This window comes from Euphorbia lathyris, chromosome 1 (genome assembly GCF_963576675.1).
Source record: "Euphorbia lathyris chromosome 1, ddEupLath1.1, whole genome shotgun sequence".
Taxonomy (NCBI): domain Eukaryota; kingdom Viridiplantae; phylum Streptophyta; class Magnoliopsida; order Malpighiales; family Euphorbiaceae; genus Euphorbia; species Euphorbia lathyris.
Genome location: NC_088910.1, coordinates 104,534,521 through 104,546,852, shown reverse-complemented (window position 1 = coordinate 104,546,852; position 12,332 = coordinate 104,534,521).

Sequence of the window (12,332 nt, the reverse complement as noted above, 5' to 3'; positions counted from 1 at the left end):
TTCTAATGGCACCTGAACATAAATGAAAATCATAATAATTGTTAAAACTTTATTTAAAACGAGTGTAAAAGTCAAATAATCAGCAATATTGTACATTGGCATGTCCATATGCTCAGGCGCTCAGAAAAAATATCGGGCCATTGGCCAGGTGGTCAGGGAAAACGCCTGGCCATTGGCCAGGCGGTCAGAGAAAATGTTTGGCCATTGGCCAAACGTTTTTCCTGACCGCCTGTGGGAAATAAGATATATTTTCTCGAAACTTGTACATCGTCCAATATATCCGACTCGTAATCATCCATTTTCGGGGTTCTCGGATTGTAACTTGTCAATTATTTTCAATTTTGATAAGAGAAACAATTCAAAGTTTTTAAAAGAAAAATATGAAAAGGACAAAAAAAAAAATTAATATGAGAGCGGTAAATAGTAATTAGGGAGCAATAAACAGCAATACACTTTAAAAAATTAAATAATGATATCAAACATGGATAATTATAAGGTTTTGAGTTTGAGTCTTGTTTGCGGCTATGGACCAACGGTAATAATTATTAGTTATCATAATAATAATCATAATTTTTCTTTTTTGAAGAAAAAATAATAAAAATAATAAAAATAAAGTACTACTAACTAATAATAATTAAAAATAAATAAATAATTGTTGTTCAATCTCAAACACCTCGCTTTTAACAAAGTTGTGGCCCTATTCAAATGGAAGATTGAAGATATTATCTATACATGTAAAATTGAAAGGTTGGAACAGTACCAATTTCAAATTTGTTCCAAAATTTTCCAATATTGCCCTTTTAAAGACTTTCCAATCTCATCCTTATAACGCAGATTACAATCTTACCCCTCCAAATCACTCAAAAAACCTCAGCCACTTAGCAGCAAAACGGCGTCGTTCTCTACCTTCTACACTTTCCTACTTTATGCGTTCCAATCACTCCAAAATACAATGCTGCCTTTCATTTTCTGGTCCAAATTCATCCAAATCTCGTGCCTTCGATTATTCCGGCAGGTTTTTCCTCGGTTGCTGGCCTTCAATTTATGAGCTTCAGATTCAATCACTCCAAAATACAATGATGCCCTTCATTTTGTGGTCCAAATTTGGTTAATGATTTCTGATCGTCTATGGATACGAAGGGGCTTCAGTTTGCTTCCTTTGTCTCTGGTGATTTCGTTCGCCTATGGATTCCAAAGATACTAAAATTTTAGGCTTCAAACATTATTTGGTTTCAATAGAGGTTCTTTGTTTTCTTCTTCTACTAGAAAAGGCAATTAATTCAATTTGTATTTCTTCTCTTCCATTTGGGGATAATAACAGGAATTGAACAATTTGATCAACGGAACTGAGAAATAGAAAGAAAAAGGAATTGCTTATCAGTAATTCTTCCGTTGTGAGCAACAAAGAACATGAAGGCATGTTTTCCCATATATTGTTCTTGGTTTGCTTATTCTGTATTTGTTTTTCTCCATTTTTCTGATTTGCTGCACCATATTTTCATCAATTTTTTTAATAAAAAGATAAAACCTTCAAAACTAAGGCATTTGTAGGTATATTTTTCATGATTTTGTTTACCATTCATGAATAATCCCAATTTTTGGGCCACTTTTGTTTTTCTTTTTTAATTGTTTCACAGATTACATAAGTGTGGATTAGTAATTTTTAAATTCCAACATTGTTATTTGTGATTGTTTCAATAAATTTGTTGCTGTTTGTTTAGTGTGTAACAATTAATTTAGCTTCGAAATTCTAAAAGGTACAATGGGAAAACACATACGTTAGAAGTCTTGCTTATCTTCCTCATCTTCTCTACCAACCAGTAATGATATTTTTTTTTTCAAAAATCTAGGAATTGTTACTTCATTCTATTAAGTCAATATGGTTTTTTGAGTGATTATATATAAATAGATTTTTTTTCATAAGCCAGTTTAGGTTTCTGCCACTCTTTTTTTTAACACTTTTCTTCTTCCTCTTTACTTTTGTTTTGCACTTTAAACTTTGTCTCAGTCTTTGTTCTTCTATTACTTTCATTTTCTTTCATGGACACTAATTTCTATTGAACTTCATGTTTAAAGATGGGTAATATTATGTAGTAATTTTTATTCTAAATGTGTTCTTTTAGTGAGTTTAATTTTCTTACATACTGATTTTTTTGGGTCTGTTGTATTTTAATGGTCTCAGATGTTCACTTTGATTGTACCATTCAATCTTTCTATTTTCTGTATGGATGAGTCGGTGAATTATGATGTACGAGTTTTTAGAGGAAGGAGCACCGACCATTGTTTGGGAGTTAAGAATTATGCTTCTCTAGCTTTGCTTCATCATCTGATGGCAGTGCATATGACACAAATCACAAAGCATTAACTGAATTGAAGTCTTCTGTGGTGACCTACCCAAAACACTTGACTCCCATTACCTACAAATGAAGATTTAGACATAGACTTTGTTTTTGCTGACATTAAGGAGTTAGGCTGTCTTTCTCCTGTTGATCTTAGCCCACAAGTTTGGCTTCCTACGAAGCTTTAGAAGCACGACATCAGGAAATGGTGAAAGAATTATTACATAAAGAATTATGTTATAATGTTTCAACATTAAAACAACAATATGATCAAATGGTTAAACCACTTAATACTGAGCAAAAAAATAATTTATGACATTGTTTATTATCTATAGATAAAAGCGAAGGAAAACTTTTATTTTTATATGGTCATGATGGTACTGAAAGAACCTATTTATATGAAACAATTATTGCAAAACTAAGATCCAAATCTAAAATTGTTTTAGTAATGGCTTCTTCTGGAATCGATGCACTACTACTTCCCGACGGTAAAACTACTCATTCAAGGTTCAAAATTCCAATTGAATTAACATCTTTCTCTACATGCAATATTAAAAAGGGATCCAAACTTGTCGAATTAATACAAAAATCTTCTCTCATTATTTAGGATGAAGCTCCAATGAATCATAGATAATGCTTTGAAGCTGTAGATAGAACTTTAAAAGATATTTTATCCACCACCAAAATAAATAGAAAAGAAATTTCGTTCGGTGGGAAGACTATTATGTTAGGAGGTTATTTCAGACAAATTTTGCCGGTTATACCTAATATTTCAAAAGACAACATTTTGAACGCATCAATAACAAACTCTTATTTATGGAAGAGCTTTCATATATTCACATTACAAAAAAAAATATGAGATTACAAAACAACAACTTTTCCCATGAAAACTTCACAATGTTTGCCGAATGGCTTCTAGCACTAGGTAATGGTGAACTTAAAAGCGTAAAAATGGAAACAATCGGCAACAAAAACAATTGGATCAATATACCAACATTTTTCTTAATTCCTAAGAACGAAAACCCAATATTAACTATTATAAATGAGACATACTCAAATTTCTCAACTCTATATAAATATACTATTTTTAAAAGAAAGAGCGATTATTACACCAAAAATGACATAACAAACAAAATCAATGATATCATATTAGAGTTCGTACCTGGACAAAAACAAACTTACTACAGCAACGGCTCCATATGCAAAACTGCTGCAAATCTTGATGAACTACAAACATTATATCCAATTGATTTTTTAAACTCCATTAATCCTAATAATTTCACACAACATGATCTCTCTAAAAGTAAACACTCCTATAATGCTTTTATGTAACCTTAATCCAACCATAGGCCTTTGTAATGTACACGATTAGTTATTGTTTAATTAGGAATGAAGTTATTGAAGCACAAATTTTAACGGACTCTTTTACTGGTGAAAGAGTTTTCATACCGAGAATAACACTTAATTACACATAACATAAATTTCCATTTACTTTACAACGACGACAATATCTAATTAAAATATGATATTGTATGACAATTAACAAAAGTCAAGGACAAACTCTTAAACATAATGGTTTATTTTTATATGAACCAATTTTTATACATGGTCAATTATACGTCACTTTGTCTAGAGCAATAAGCGACTCAAGCATTCATGTTGTAATTGAAATAGGCTTATTATATACGCAGCCCCCTGAACTTGTCCCTTTTTTTCATTTTACCCCCTAAATTTAAGGGACAACCTATTGACCCCTTAAACTTTCAAAAAACCACCCAATTTACCCATTCTCTCCGACGTGGCGCTGACATGGCAAAATATAAAGTTACAATAATCCAAGCGCCACGTCGGAGAGGAGGGGTAAATTGGGTGGCTTTTTGGAAGTTTAAGGGGTCAATGGATTGTCCCTTAAGTTTATGGGGTAAAATGAAAAAAAAGGACAAGTTCAGAGGGCTGCGTATATATTAAGCCAATTGAAATACATTCATTACCAAAAATGAAAACTTAATATACTTTACCTAAAATGTCGTATATCTAGAAATATTTGAAAACCTAATTAATTCATAGCTTCAGCACCTTAAAAATATTAAAAAAAATTCATTACTAAAAATGTCGTATACCCATAAATATTTTAAAGCATAATTAATTCATAGTTTCAACATTTTAAAAATATACTTCAAATTAATTCATAATTAATTATTTATACTTCAAATTCATTATATTGTTCACACTAAATATAGTACCCAATATATAGTTTCAATTTTCATATTCCAAAAACCATTAATTAGTAAATTAAAATAATAAAATTTAAACCATTTTATTTATAAAACTCAGTGGCTTAGTTCAAACATATTAATTATTTTCAATATATTACATATTTTAAATTTTAAATATCTTTTTTCCTATTCCAATATTTTTAAAACCACTTTATATTAATCAAATGAAAACCAAAACACTTAAAATTTTAGTTTTATTACTTACAATCTCAGTCGCTTAGTTCAAATATATTAATTATTTTCACTATATTACATATTTTAAATTTTAAACATCTTTTTTCCTATTCCAATATTTTTAAAACCCCTTTATATTAATCAAATGAAAAACTAAACACCTAAAATTTGGGAGAAAATCTGTTGTCACCAATTCAGCGTCCCCTTCCATATCCCTCTCATATAAAATATCAATATTACACATAAAAATATTGATATTTTATGTGAGAGGGACATGGAAGGGGACACCAAATTGGGAACAATATATTTTCTCCCCTAAAATTTTAGTTTTATTACTACTGTCCATTTATTTTATATGATAAAAACTAAATAAATTTTATTTGGTACTTTAATTACTCTTTTCTATTTACAGCTTCAAAAATGTCGTATATCCCTATTTCAAGCATCAATAAAGACAGTAGAAACATTCAGATCAAGGTTCGGGTAGCTAGAAGTTGGGACTTCATCAATCCAAGGAAAAAAATCATATATATGCCTTCAATCTACTATTCATTGACGAACATGCACACGAATATTTCACATTTCATGTTATGTTCACATACATAAATACTTGCCTTATTTTTTCTCGCTACTTTCGCAGGGTGAAACTATTCAAGCTACAATACCCAATGATATTTCTGAAAATTTTCGTGCTATGCTCCTTGAGGAAAATATATACCACATATATGGATTCAAAATCATTCCGCCTCAAAAAAATTACAAAGCCAGCAACCATCCTTTTCTATTACAACTTCCATACAACACATATGTTAAAAAATTAGAAGAACAGAATTCAGAAATCCCTTATGATAAATTCAATTTCTTGAGCTTCAATTCAATCAAAGAACGAGTTGGCCTTATTGATTACTTATGTGGTAACTCACTTTCAAAAATCCAAAATATAACTCAATTTCCACTTCCTAATTACTCTCTATTAATCATGTGCAGATACATTTGGCATCCTCACTGATATTGGAAATCCTGAACAAGTACGAGCTTAAGATCAACTGAAAAAGAAGCGAACCCTATGTCTAAAAAATAATGGGTACGCAGAAATATTGCTCTTCATTTATACAATTTAAAAATCAATTACAACTGCTTCCTTTTATAATACTTTTCCTCATTAGTGATGAAGAACTCACCATCACATTATAGGAACAAACTGCCGTGGACTTTCCTGAAGATCACATACTCTCAAATTCCAAAAACAAACCCATTGTCATTGCTTTTGTCGGAATGCTTCCAAAGCCTTTTAATGGTATAAATTATTTTTCCCATCAATGCAATATACTTGAAGAATAAATTAAATATATAGAAACTCATGTTCCATACATATTGCAGATGGATATACACTGAATAGTACTACAACGACCAAACTATATGTCAATCCTGAAATTCCAGAAATCACTGCATTATCCAAAAGGTATTCTCCTTTATTTTTTTTGTTCTACGTTTCTTATAACATTATTATAAGCAATAAATATTAACTTTTACCTTCTCATTGCACAGATTACATGCACCATATCCTCTATTGAAGAAAAACGAGAACAAACCACTACGAATCGTTGATATCGAAACAGAAAAAGAAACAAACAGGAAAATTGTCACACCCGACCCGTAAACGACTTCAATCGGCATCGGGCGTGAAAATAGAAAGATCACAATCAATACCTAATAGTCTCCAAATTATCCAAATATAATAACAATCATACTTTTCAAGAATTCCTTTTAGATATATTATGAAATAAACCCATATTTCTACTACATTAGTCATTTAAGAGCCTCAACATATTTACCAACTCCTTGATTACAATTGATATACTAAAGCTTTAGTGACAATTCTAACAATAAGCAACAACTTCCAATTCTCGCCTAATCAGTCGGTAATCTTCTCTATACCTTGTACTTTGTCACCTAAAAACATTAAAACATTTTAAAAACGTGAGATAGAAATCCCAGTAAGCAATTATCAACTACATAAAGTAATTATACTCAAAATAACTATATATATATATATATATATTAAATTTTCAAAATGCATCATATAAAATTCATATACTTCAAAATGAACATTTTATGGATTAAACCATACTAAAATACTCAAAATAGTATTTTTAACCAATTATGCAATTCAAAATGTCATAAGCTTGTTATAAACATTATTTCTCAAATTATCACACATTGTCAAAATGTAAATCACTATAATACCAAAACTTGTGTTCAAAATAGCTATATATATTTATTTGTTTAAAATCCCAACTAAACAAAGCCAATAGGTTTGCAATTAACCGTTTATTCAAATCAATCGTAAATCAATGGTTACTTCATAAATCGTATGTCAATCAGTACTTCGCAAACCATATATCAATAAATACCTCGTAAATCGTATATCATTAAATACTTTATAGACTGTCAAGACCCAACCCAGGCCTTGACCGGCGCATAAATTAAATTAACTTTAATCTATGCTAGCCTAAATTCTGAACTAATAGAAATTCCAAAATTTACTAACAGAATATCAAACTCGTCTCAATTACATGAATAAACCTTAAAAGAATCAAATGTGCAAGTCTAAACCTCAAAAATCAAAATTCTCTAAAGATAATATAAAGCTAATTTATTAGGCAATCTCCTTCAACATCAATCCAAGGGTTACCTCACGAACAGGGACCTTAATCTGAAAAAGAAAGATTCAACGTGGTATGAGATTTTCGTCTATACGAGCGAAAACCTCAGTGAGTAGTAGCTACAGCACACAACAGAAAGGGAACAGGCAGGCAAGCTGACACTTCTAAATCATGACAAATATAGTTCAAAATATAGTATTTCAAAATCAGTTAAACTAAAGGGGCAATATAAGATAATCAATTCCAAAATGCTGACAATCAATTGTCAAACATAACACTGAAACCTTTCAAAATATCAAATATTAGTATAATCAGAAAATAAGACAAAAGCTTTAAAACACATGGTACAGTGTAACAGAGTGGTGATACTGCACACCACCAGGGCCAGATAAATGGTAAGCGCTACTAATAACAGATACAGATAACAGATAATTGTCTTCACCGATCTTATGCATGATTCTAATGTTGATACGACTGACGACAAAACTGACAACTAACATCATGACTCGAAGACAAATGCAAAATCCTAATGTTATGAAGATCGGTGAGAGGCCAGATAATAGATACAGATATACTGAGCACTTGTACCAGTTTGAAAACATATAGTATATCTATATAAATCAGAAAATCATAACTGATTGAACAAATTATCAGATTTCAAAAATAAAAGTAATAACTGCGATGAATCGCGTATCAGAAAGTACAGATCATATCAAATCAAATTTTAATAACTTCTTTGGAACTGAGAGTAAAACAAATCAACTATAAAGGCCTGTTCCTAGAATATACGCTCTAATACTAAGGATATTTAGTAAACATAAAGGTTCAAATACACGCTTTTATAAAGGAAAACATACGATCAAATGCCAATTTTTGATAAACGGTTTCCATTCTGATATCTCAATCAAATCGTGTCATGTACTGTAATTACCACTCACCTGGAACTTAAGCAGAAATCCAACCCCGACAGCTCGTCTCTCAATCAACGGGAGGAATATCAGAATTTCCTATTGGTTCAGTAACAATTGAGAATGAGTAAACTAATCTTAATCATGTCTAAACTAACGGGGACAATTATCGCTTTAGGGGATGAATAATAGACATTCAAAATTCTACAAAAAAATTCAAGTAATCTGGAAACTTGACTAAAGACTATAAAAATATTATATGTTGAGAAACCAATTTGATCGGAATTAATTTGGAAGAAAAATTACCAATGGAATAATCACTCATTTAAATATGTAAGGCATAGCATTTGTAAAATATGGAAGGCTTTAAAAAGGAAGTTAATCATTTGTAGGTAATAGGATAATTGATACAAACAATACCAACTCCCCTAATTTAAGATTAATTTATAAAAAAAGAAATTGTGCAGAGAAGTAACCAAACCTAGCAAAACAAACAATTACATGAACCAAACTACTATATATAATAAACAAAAAATGGATGGGTTCAAAGACATTTACAATTTTATATTTTTTTTAAAATAACATAATGAATTACTAAGCACAAACCTAGAGAATGTGGGTCTATGGGAAAAAATAGGGTTGAAGCTAGTAAATTTAATACCCATTCTTTTTTATATGTCGTTTAAGGTTTTTCATCAAGACCAATGCAATATTAATGAGACTATTAAAATGACTAATGTACCGTTAATACTTTTCTCATGGATCTCTACTTTCTATGCAAAATTTCTCTCTCTTATTAATTTTTATGACTTAATTAAGATAATTTGCATTAATAACTATATCTCTCTCTTACAATAAATAGGGGCAAATTAGAGAAAGTATTATAAAAAGTGCATTGGTAATACAAAATGACATATAAAAATGAACAAATTCAAAAGTACAAAACGTCATATAATAAAAAACGGAGGGAGTAGTTCCATAAAGAAGAAAAGAAAAAAAAAAATCAATTTGGGTACAGTTTTCAAAATCTCAGAGTTTTTAGAAAAGACATGTCTCTGAAAAGATGGGATTTGAGGAACAATTTACAAAGAAAAAGACAACATTGAATACATATAATATTGTAGAGAATAATTAGACTTACCTATATAGATTTTGATAGCCTTGGCTTAGCACATAGAATGTCCAAAAAAATGCAGCAGAACTTGAGGTTTTAGTTTTTCCTTTAAAAAACAAACGTAAAGGGGAACAAGAGAGTGGCGGCGGCTTTCTTGAAAGAGAAAGAGGAAACAGTTTTTTTTTTTTCTTTTTGACACAGGCTAGGTTTTCAAAAGTAGTGGTTAAAGTTTAGGAATAAGATAAAATTTTAAATAATAATATATTATATCCAATTAATAATTTTTTTGAAATCTAATTTTATTTTACTCATAATACTATTATTTTATATATACATACCCAAAATTAAGGTTATTACATAGATCGTATCCATCCGAGAGATAATCCCCATATGTATCAATCCCCACAATATAATAGAATCGAGATATCTCATAATTTGCCTAGCCCGCATGGTCTTACTCAACACTTCTTTCCCATACCCGATAGGTCTTTCAACTGTGTAAACAGGCCGTATTTCTCACTAAATACGGACTTTAATTAAAGCCACATATCCGGATTACTCTTGATGGATACTAAAAATATTATAATTTCATAATATAATTTAAAATCATATATATATCCCTCATAAATCAACATCATAAAGTTTCATAAGTACCTTTCTTAATCAATTTCCAAAATATTCAACCATAAATCATTATTGAACTAAAATCATCAATAATTAATTTAAAAATATACTTATCAATAACTTCAATTTCTTAAAAACACACATAAATCATCATATATAAACTTTATTTCAATAAATCATAAATTCATCAAAATTACTATTTTAATAATCTTTAATTAAAACTAAAATTTACTTTGAGAAATAAATTTATTGAAAATCACTTAATATATAGACATATACTTTTGTATATAAAGCAATTTCAATAAAGTTTCTCAAAACTCTTTTCTTTAAATTCTACTCTTCAAAATATCAAATCTTACACAAATATTAATCAAATATACCAAGTTCATCAAAACAAAAGTCAAATCATGTATACATTAATATATATTATAGGTTAAAATTAACATGCAAATACATATATAATTACTTTGAACTTAACTTTAAGCTCATGTTAAAAACTAAATCATAAAAACTTAAATTAATCAAATGCATGTCAAAAATCACCACAAAAATTCAATTTTTTAGAAAATATAGAGTTATATATACATATATATACATAAAAACTCAAAAGGGTAGTTGATAATTACTTACTTTAGCACTAATTGAGAAAATTAGCACATTAAACCCCAAATTTGTCTCTCTAATCTGTCTAGGTCGAACCCAATCTAGAAGTCTCCAAATCCAAATCACACCGACCACAATGTGTATTAGGATGTCTAGAACCTATTGTAAAAAAATGAGCTCGATCCGACGGTGCAATCTCCGGATATCTTAAGATCATTGAAACTGGGTAATTTAGGTGTTTTAATGGAAAAGAATGGGAAAAATGAATAAGATGGAGATCAATTTGATTTTTTATTTGTTGGGGAAGATGTGCACGAAAATAGTGTCTTAAAGTGTGAGATTTATATTCCCAATAAGGGAAAATCTCCATTTTGACCCCTTTAAAATTTAACTTCTTTTAAAACTTACCCTAAACTTTTAATTTTACACTTAAAGCATGAAATTAACCAACAAACTATATCCATATATCCAATTAACTCTCCAATCAATAAATAACTATAATGTAACCAAATATTAGGGTATAATAACTAAAATTAGGGACACGGATGTGACAATTCTCCCCACCTTAAAGAATTTCGTCCTCGAAATTCACGTTCTCTAATCTAAATTTTCTTCCTCAAATAATCTCCAAGATCACAAAGTTATTTCAAATTACCAAGATTTCTCATAATAATTATCGAATCATAAACTCTAATATTTGATCTCATTACCTTTATCATTCATCATCATTGACATCTCTATATCAATCATTTATATATAACTCCAAATAACTCTAAACTTCAACCTAGGTAATTCCATCACCACAATATATCTACAATAAAATTTCAAATATCATATATTCAATTTTATATAATATGATACGCTTTATGTTCATATCCTCATAGCATTAAACCAAATCTCACTTTAATAAATTTAAATCATAATTGATTTCATCCATTGCATATATATCAAATATATTTCACATATCTCAAAGTTCTATAGACTTCAAAAGGATCACTTTTGAACCACTAATATGTACAATATTATATTTTTTTCCTAAACTTCAAATAATTCGAATCAATAAACATCATCAACATATAATCAATGTTATCAGGCTCGGACCGGACCGGCCGGTCCGAGCCTGTCCGGTTATTTGGAAGTTGAAATAACCGGAACGACCCGGGGTTGGCCCGGGGCCCGGGACCCGGTGTGACCCCGGGTCGTAGAGAAAAAAAATTTTAAGCGCTGTAAGTTTATTTTGGCGGGCGGGTTTGGAAAATTGAAGGCGGGCTGGAAATGGATTTTTGGCGGGCGGGTTTGAAAATTGAATTTTGTAGGGCGAATGAAATTAAAAAAAAAAGGCAGAGTTAACACAATGAAATTAAGAACAAAAGGTGTGTTAAGTCATGGGACCTAATTTTGGTGCGGCATTCGCGTCGCCCACGTCGTGCGGGTGCGCCCCTAACCTGATGGTTAATCGATTGCACCCCCCTGCGCGTGAGAGAGCATTTTCCCTAGTAATTGGTTAAAGGCTTGTAAATCCCATTTACTTATAAACTAGTTAAGTTTCTCCTTTCTTTCCTATGTGGGATGTAAATGTTTAATTTCATTTTATCTTCTTCCAAACCATTTCAAATGGTTCACTTTGA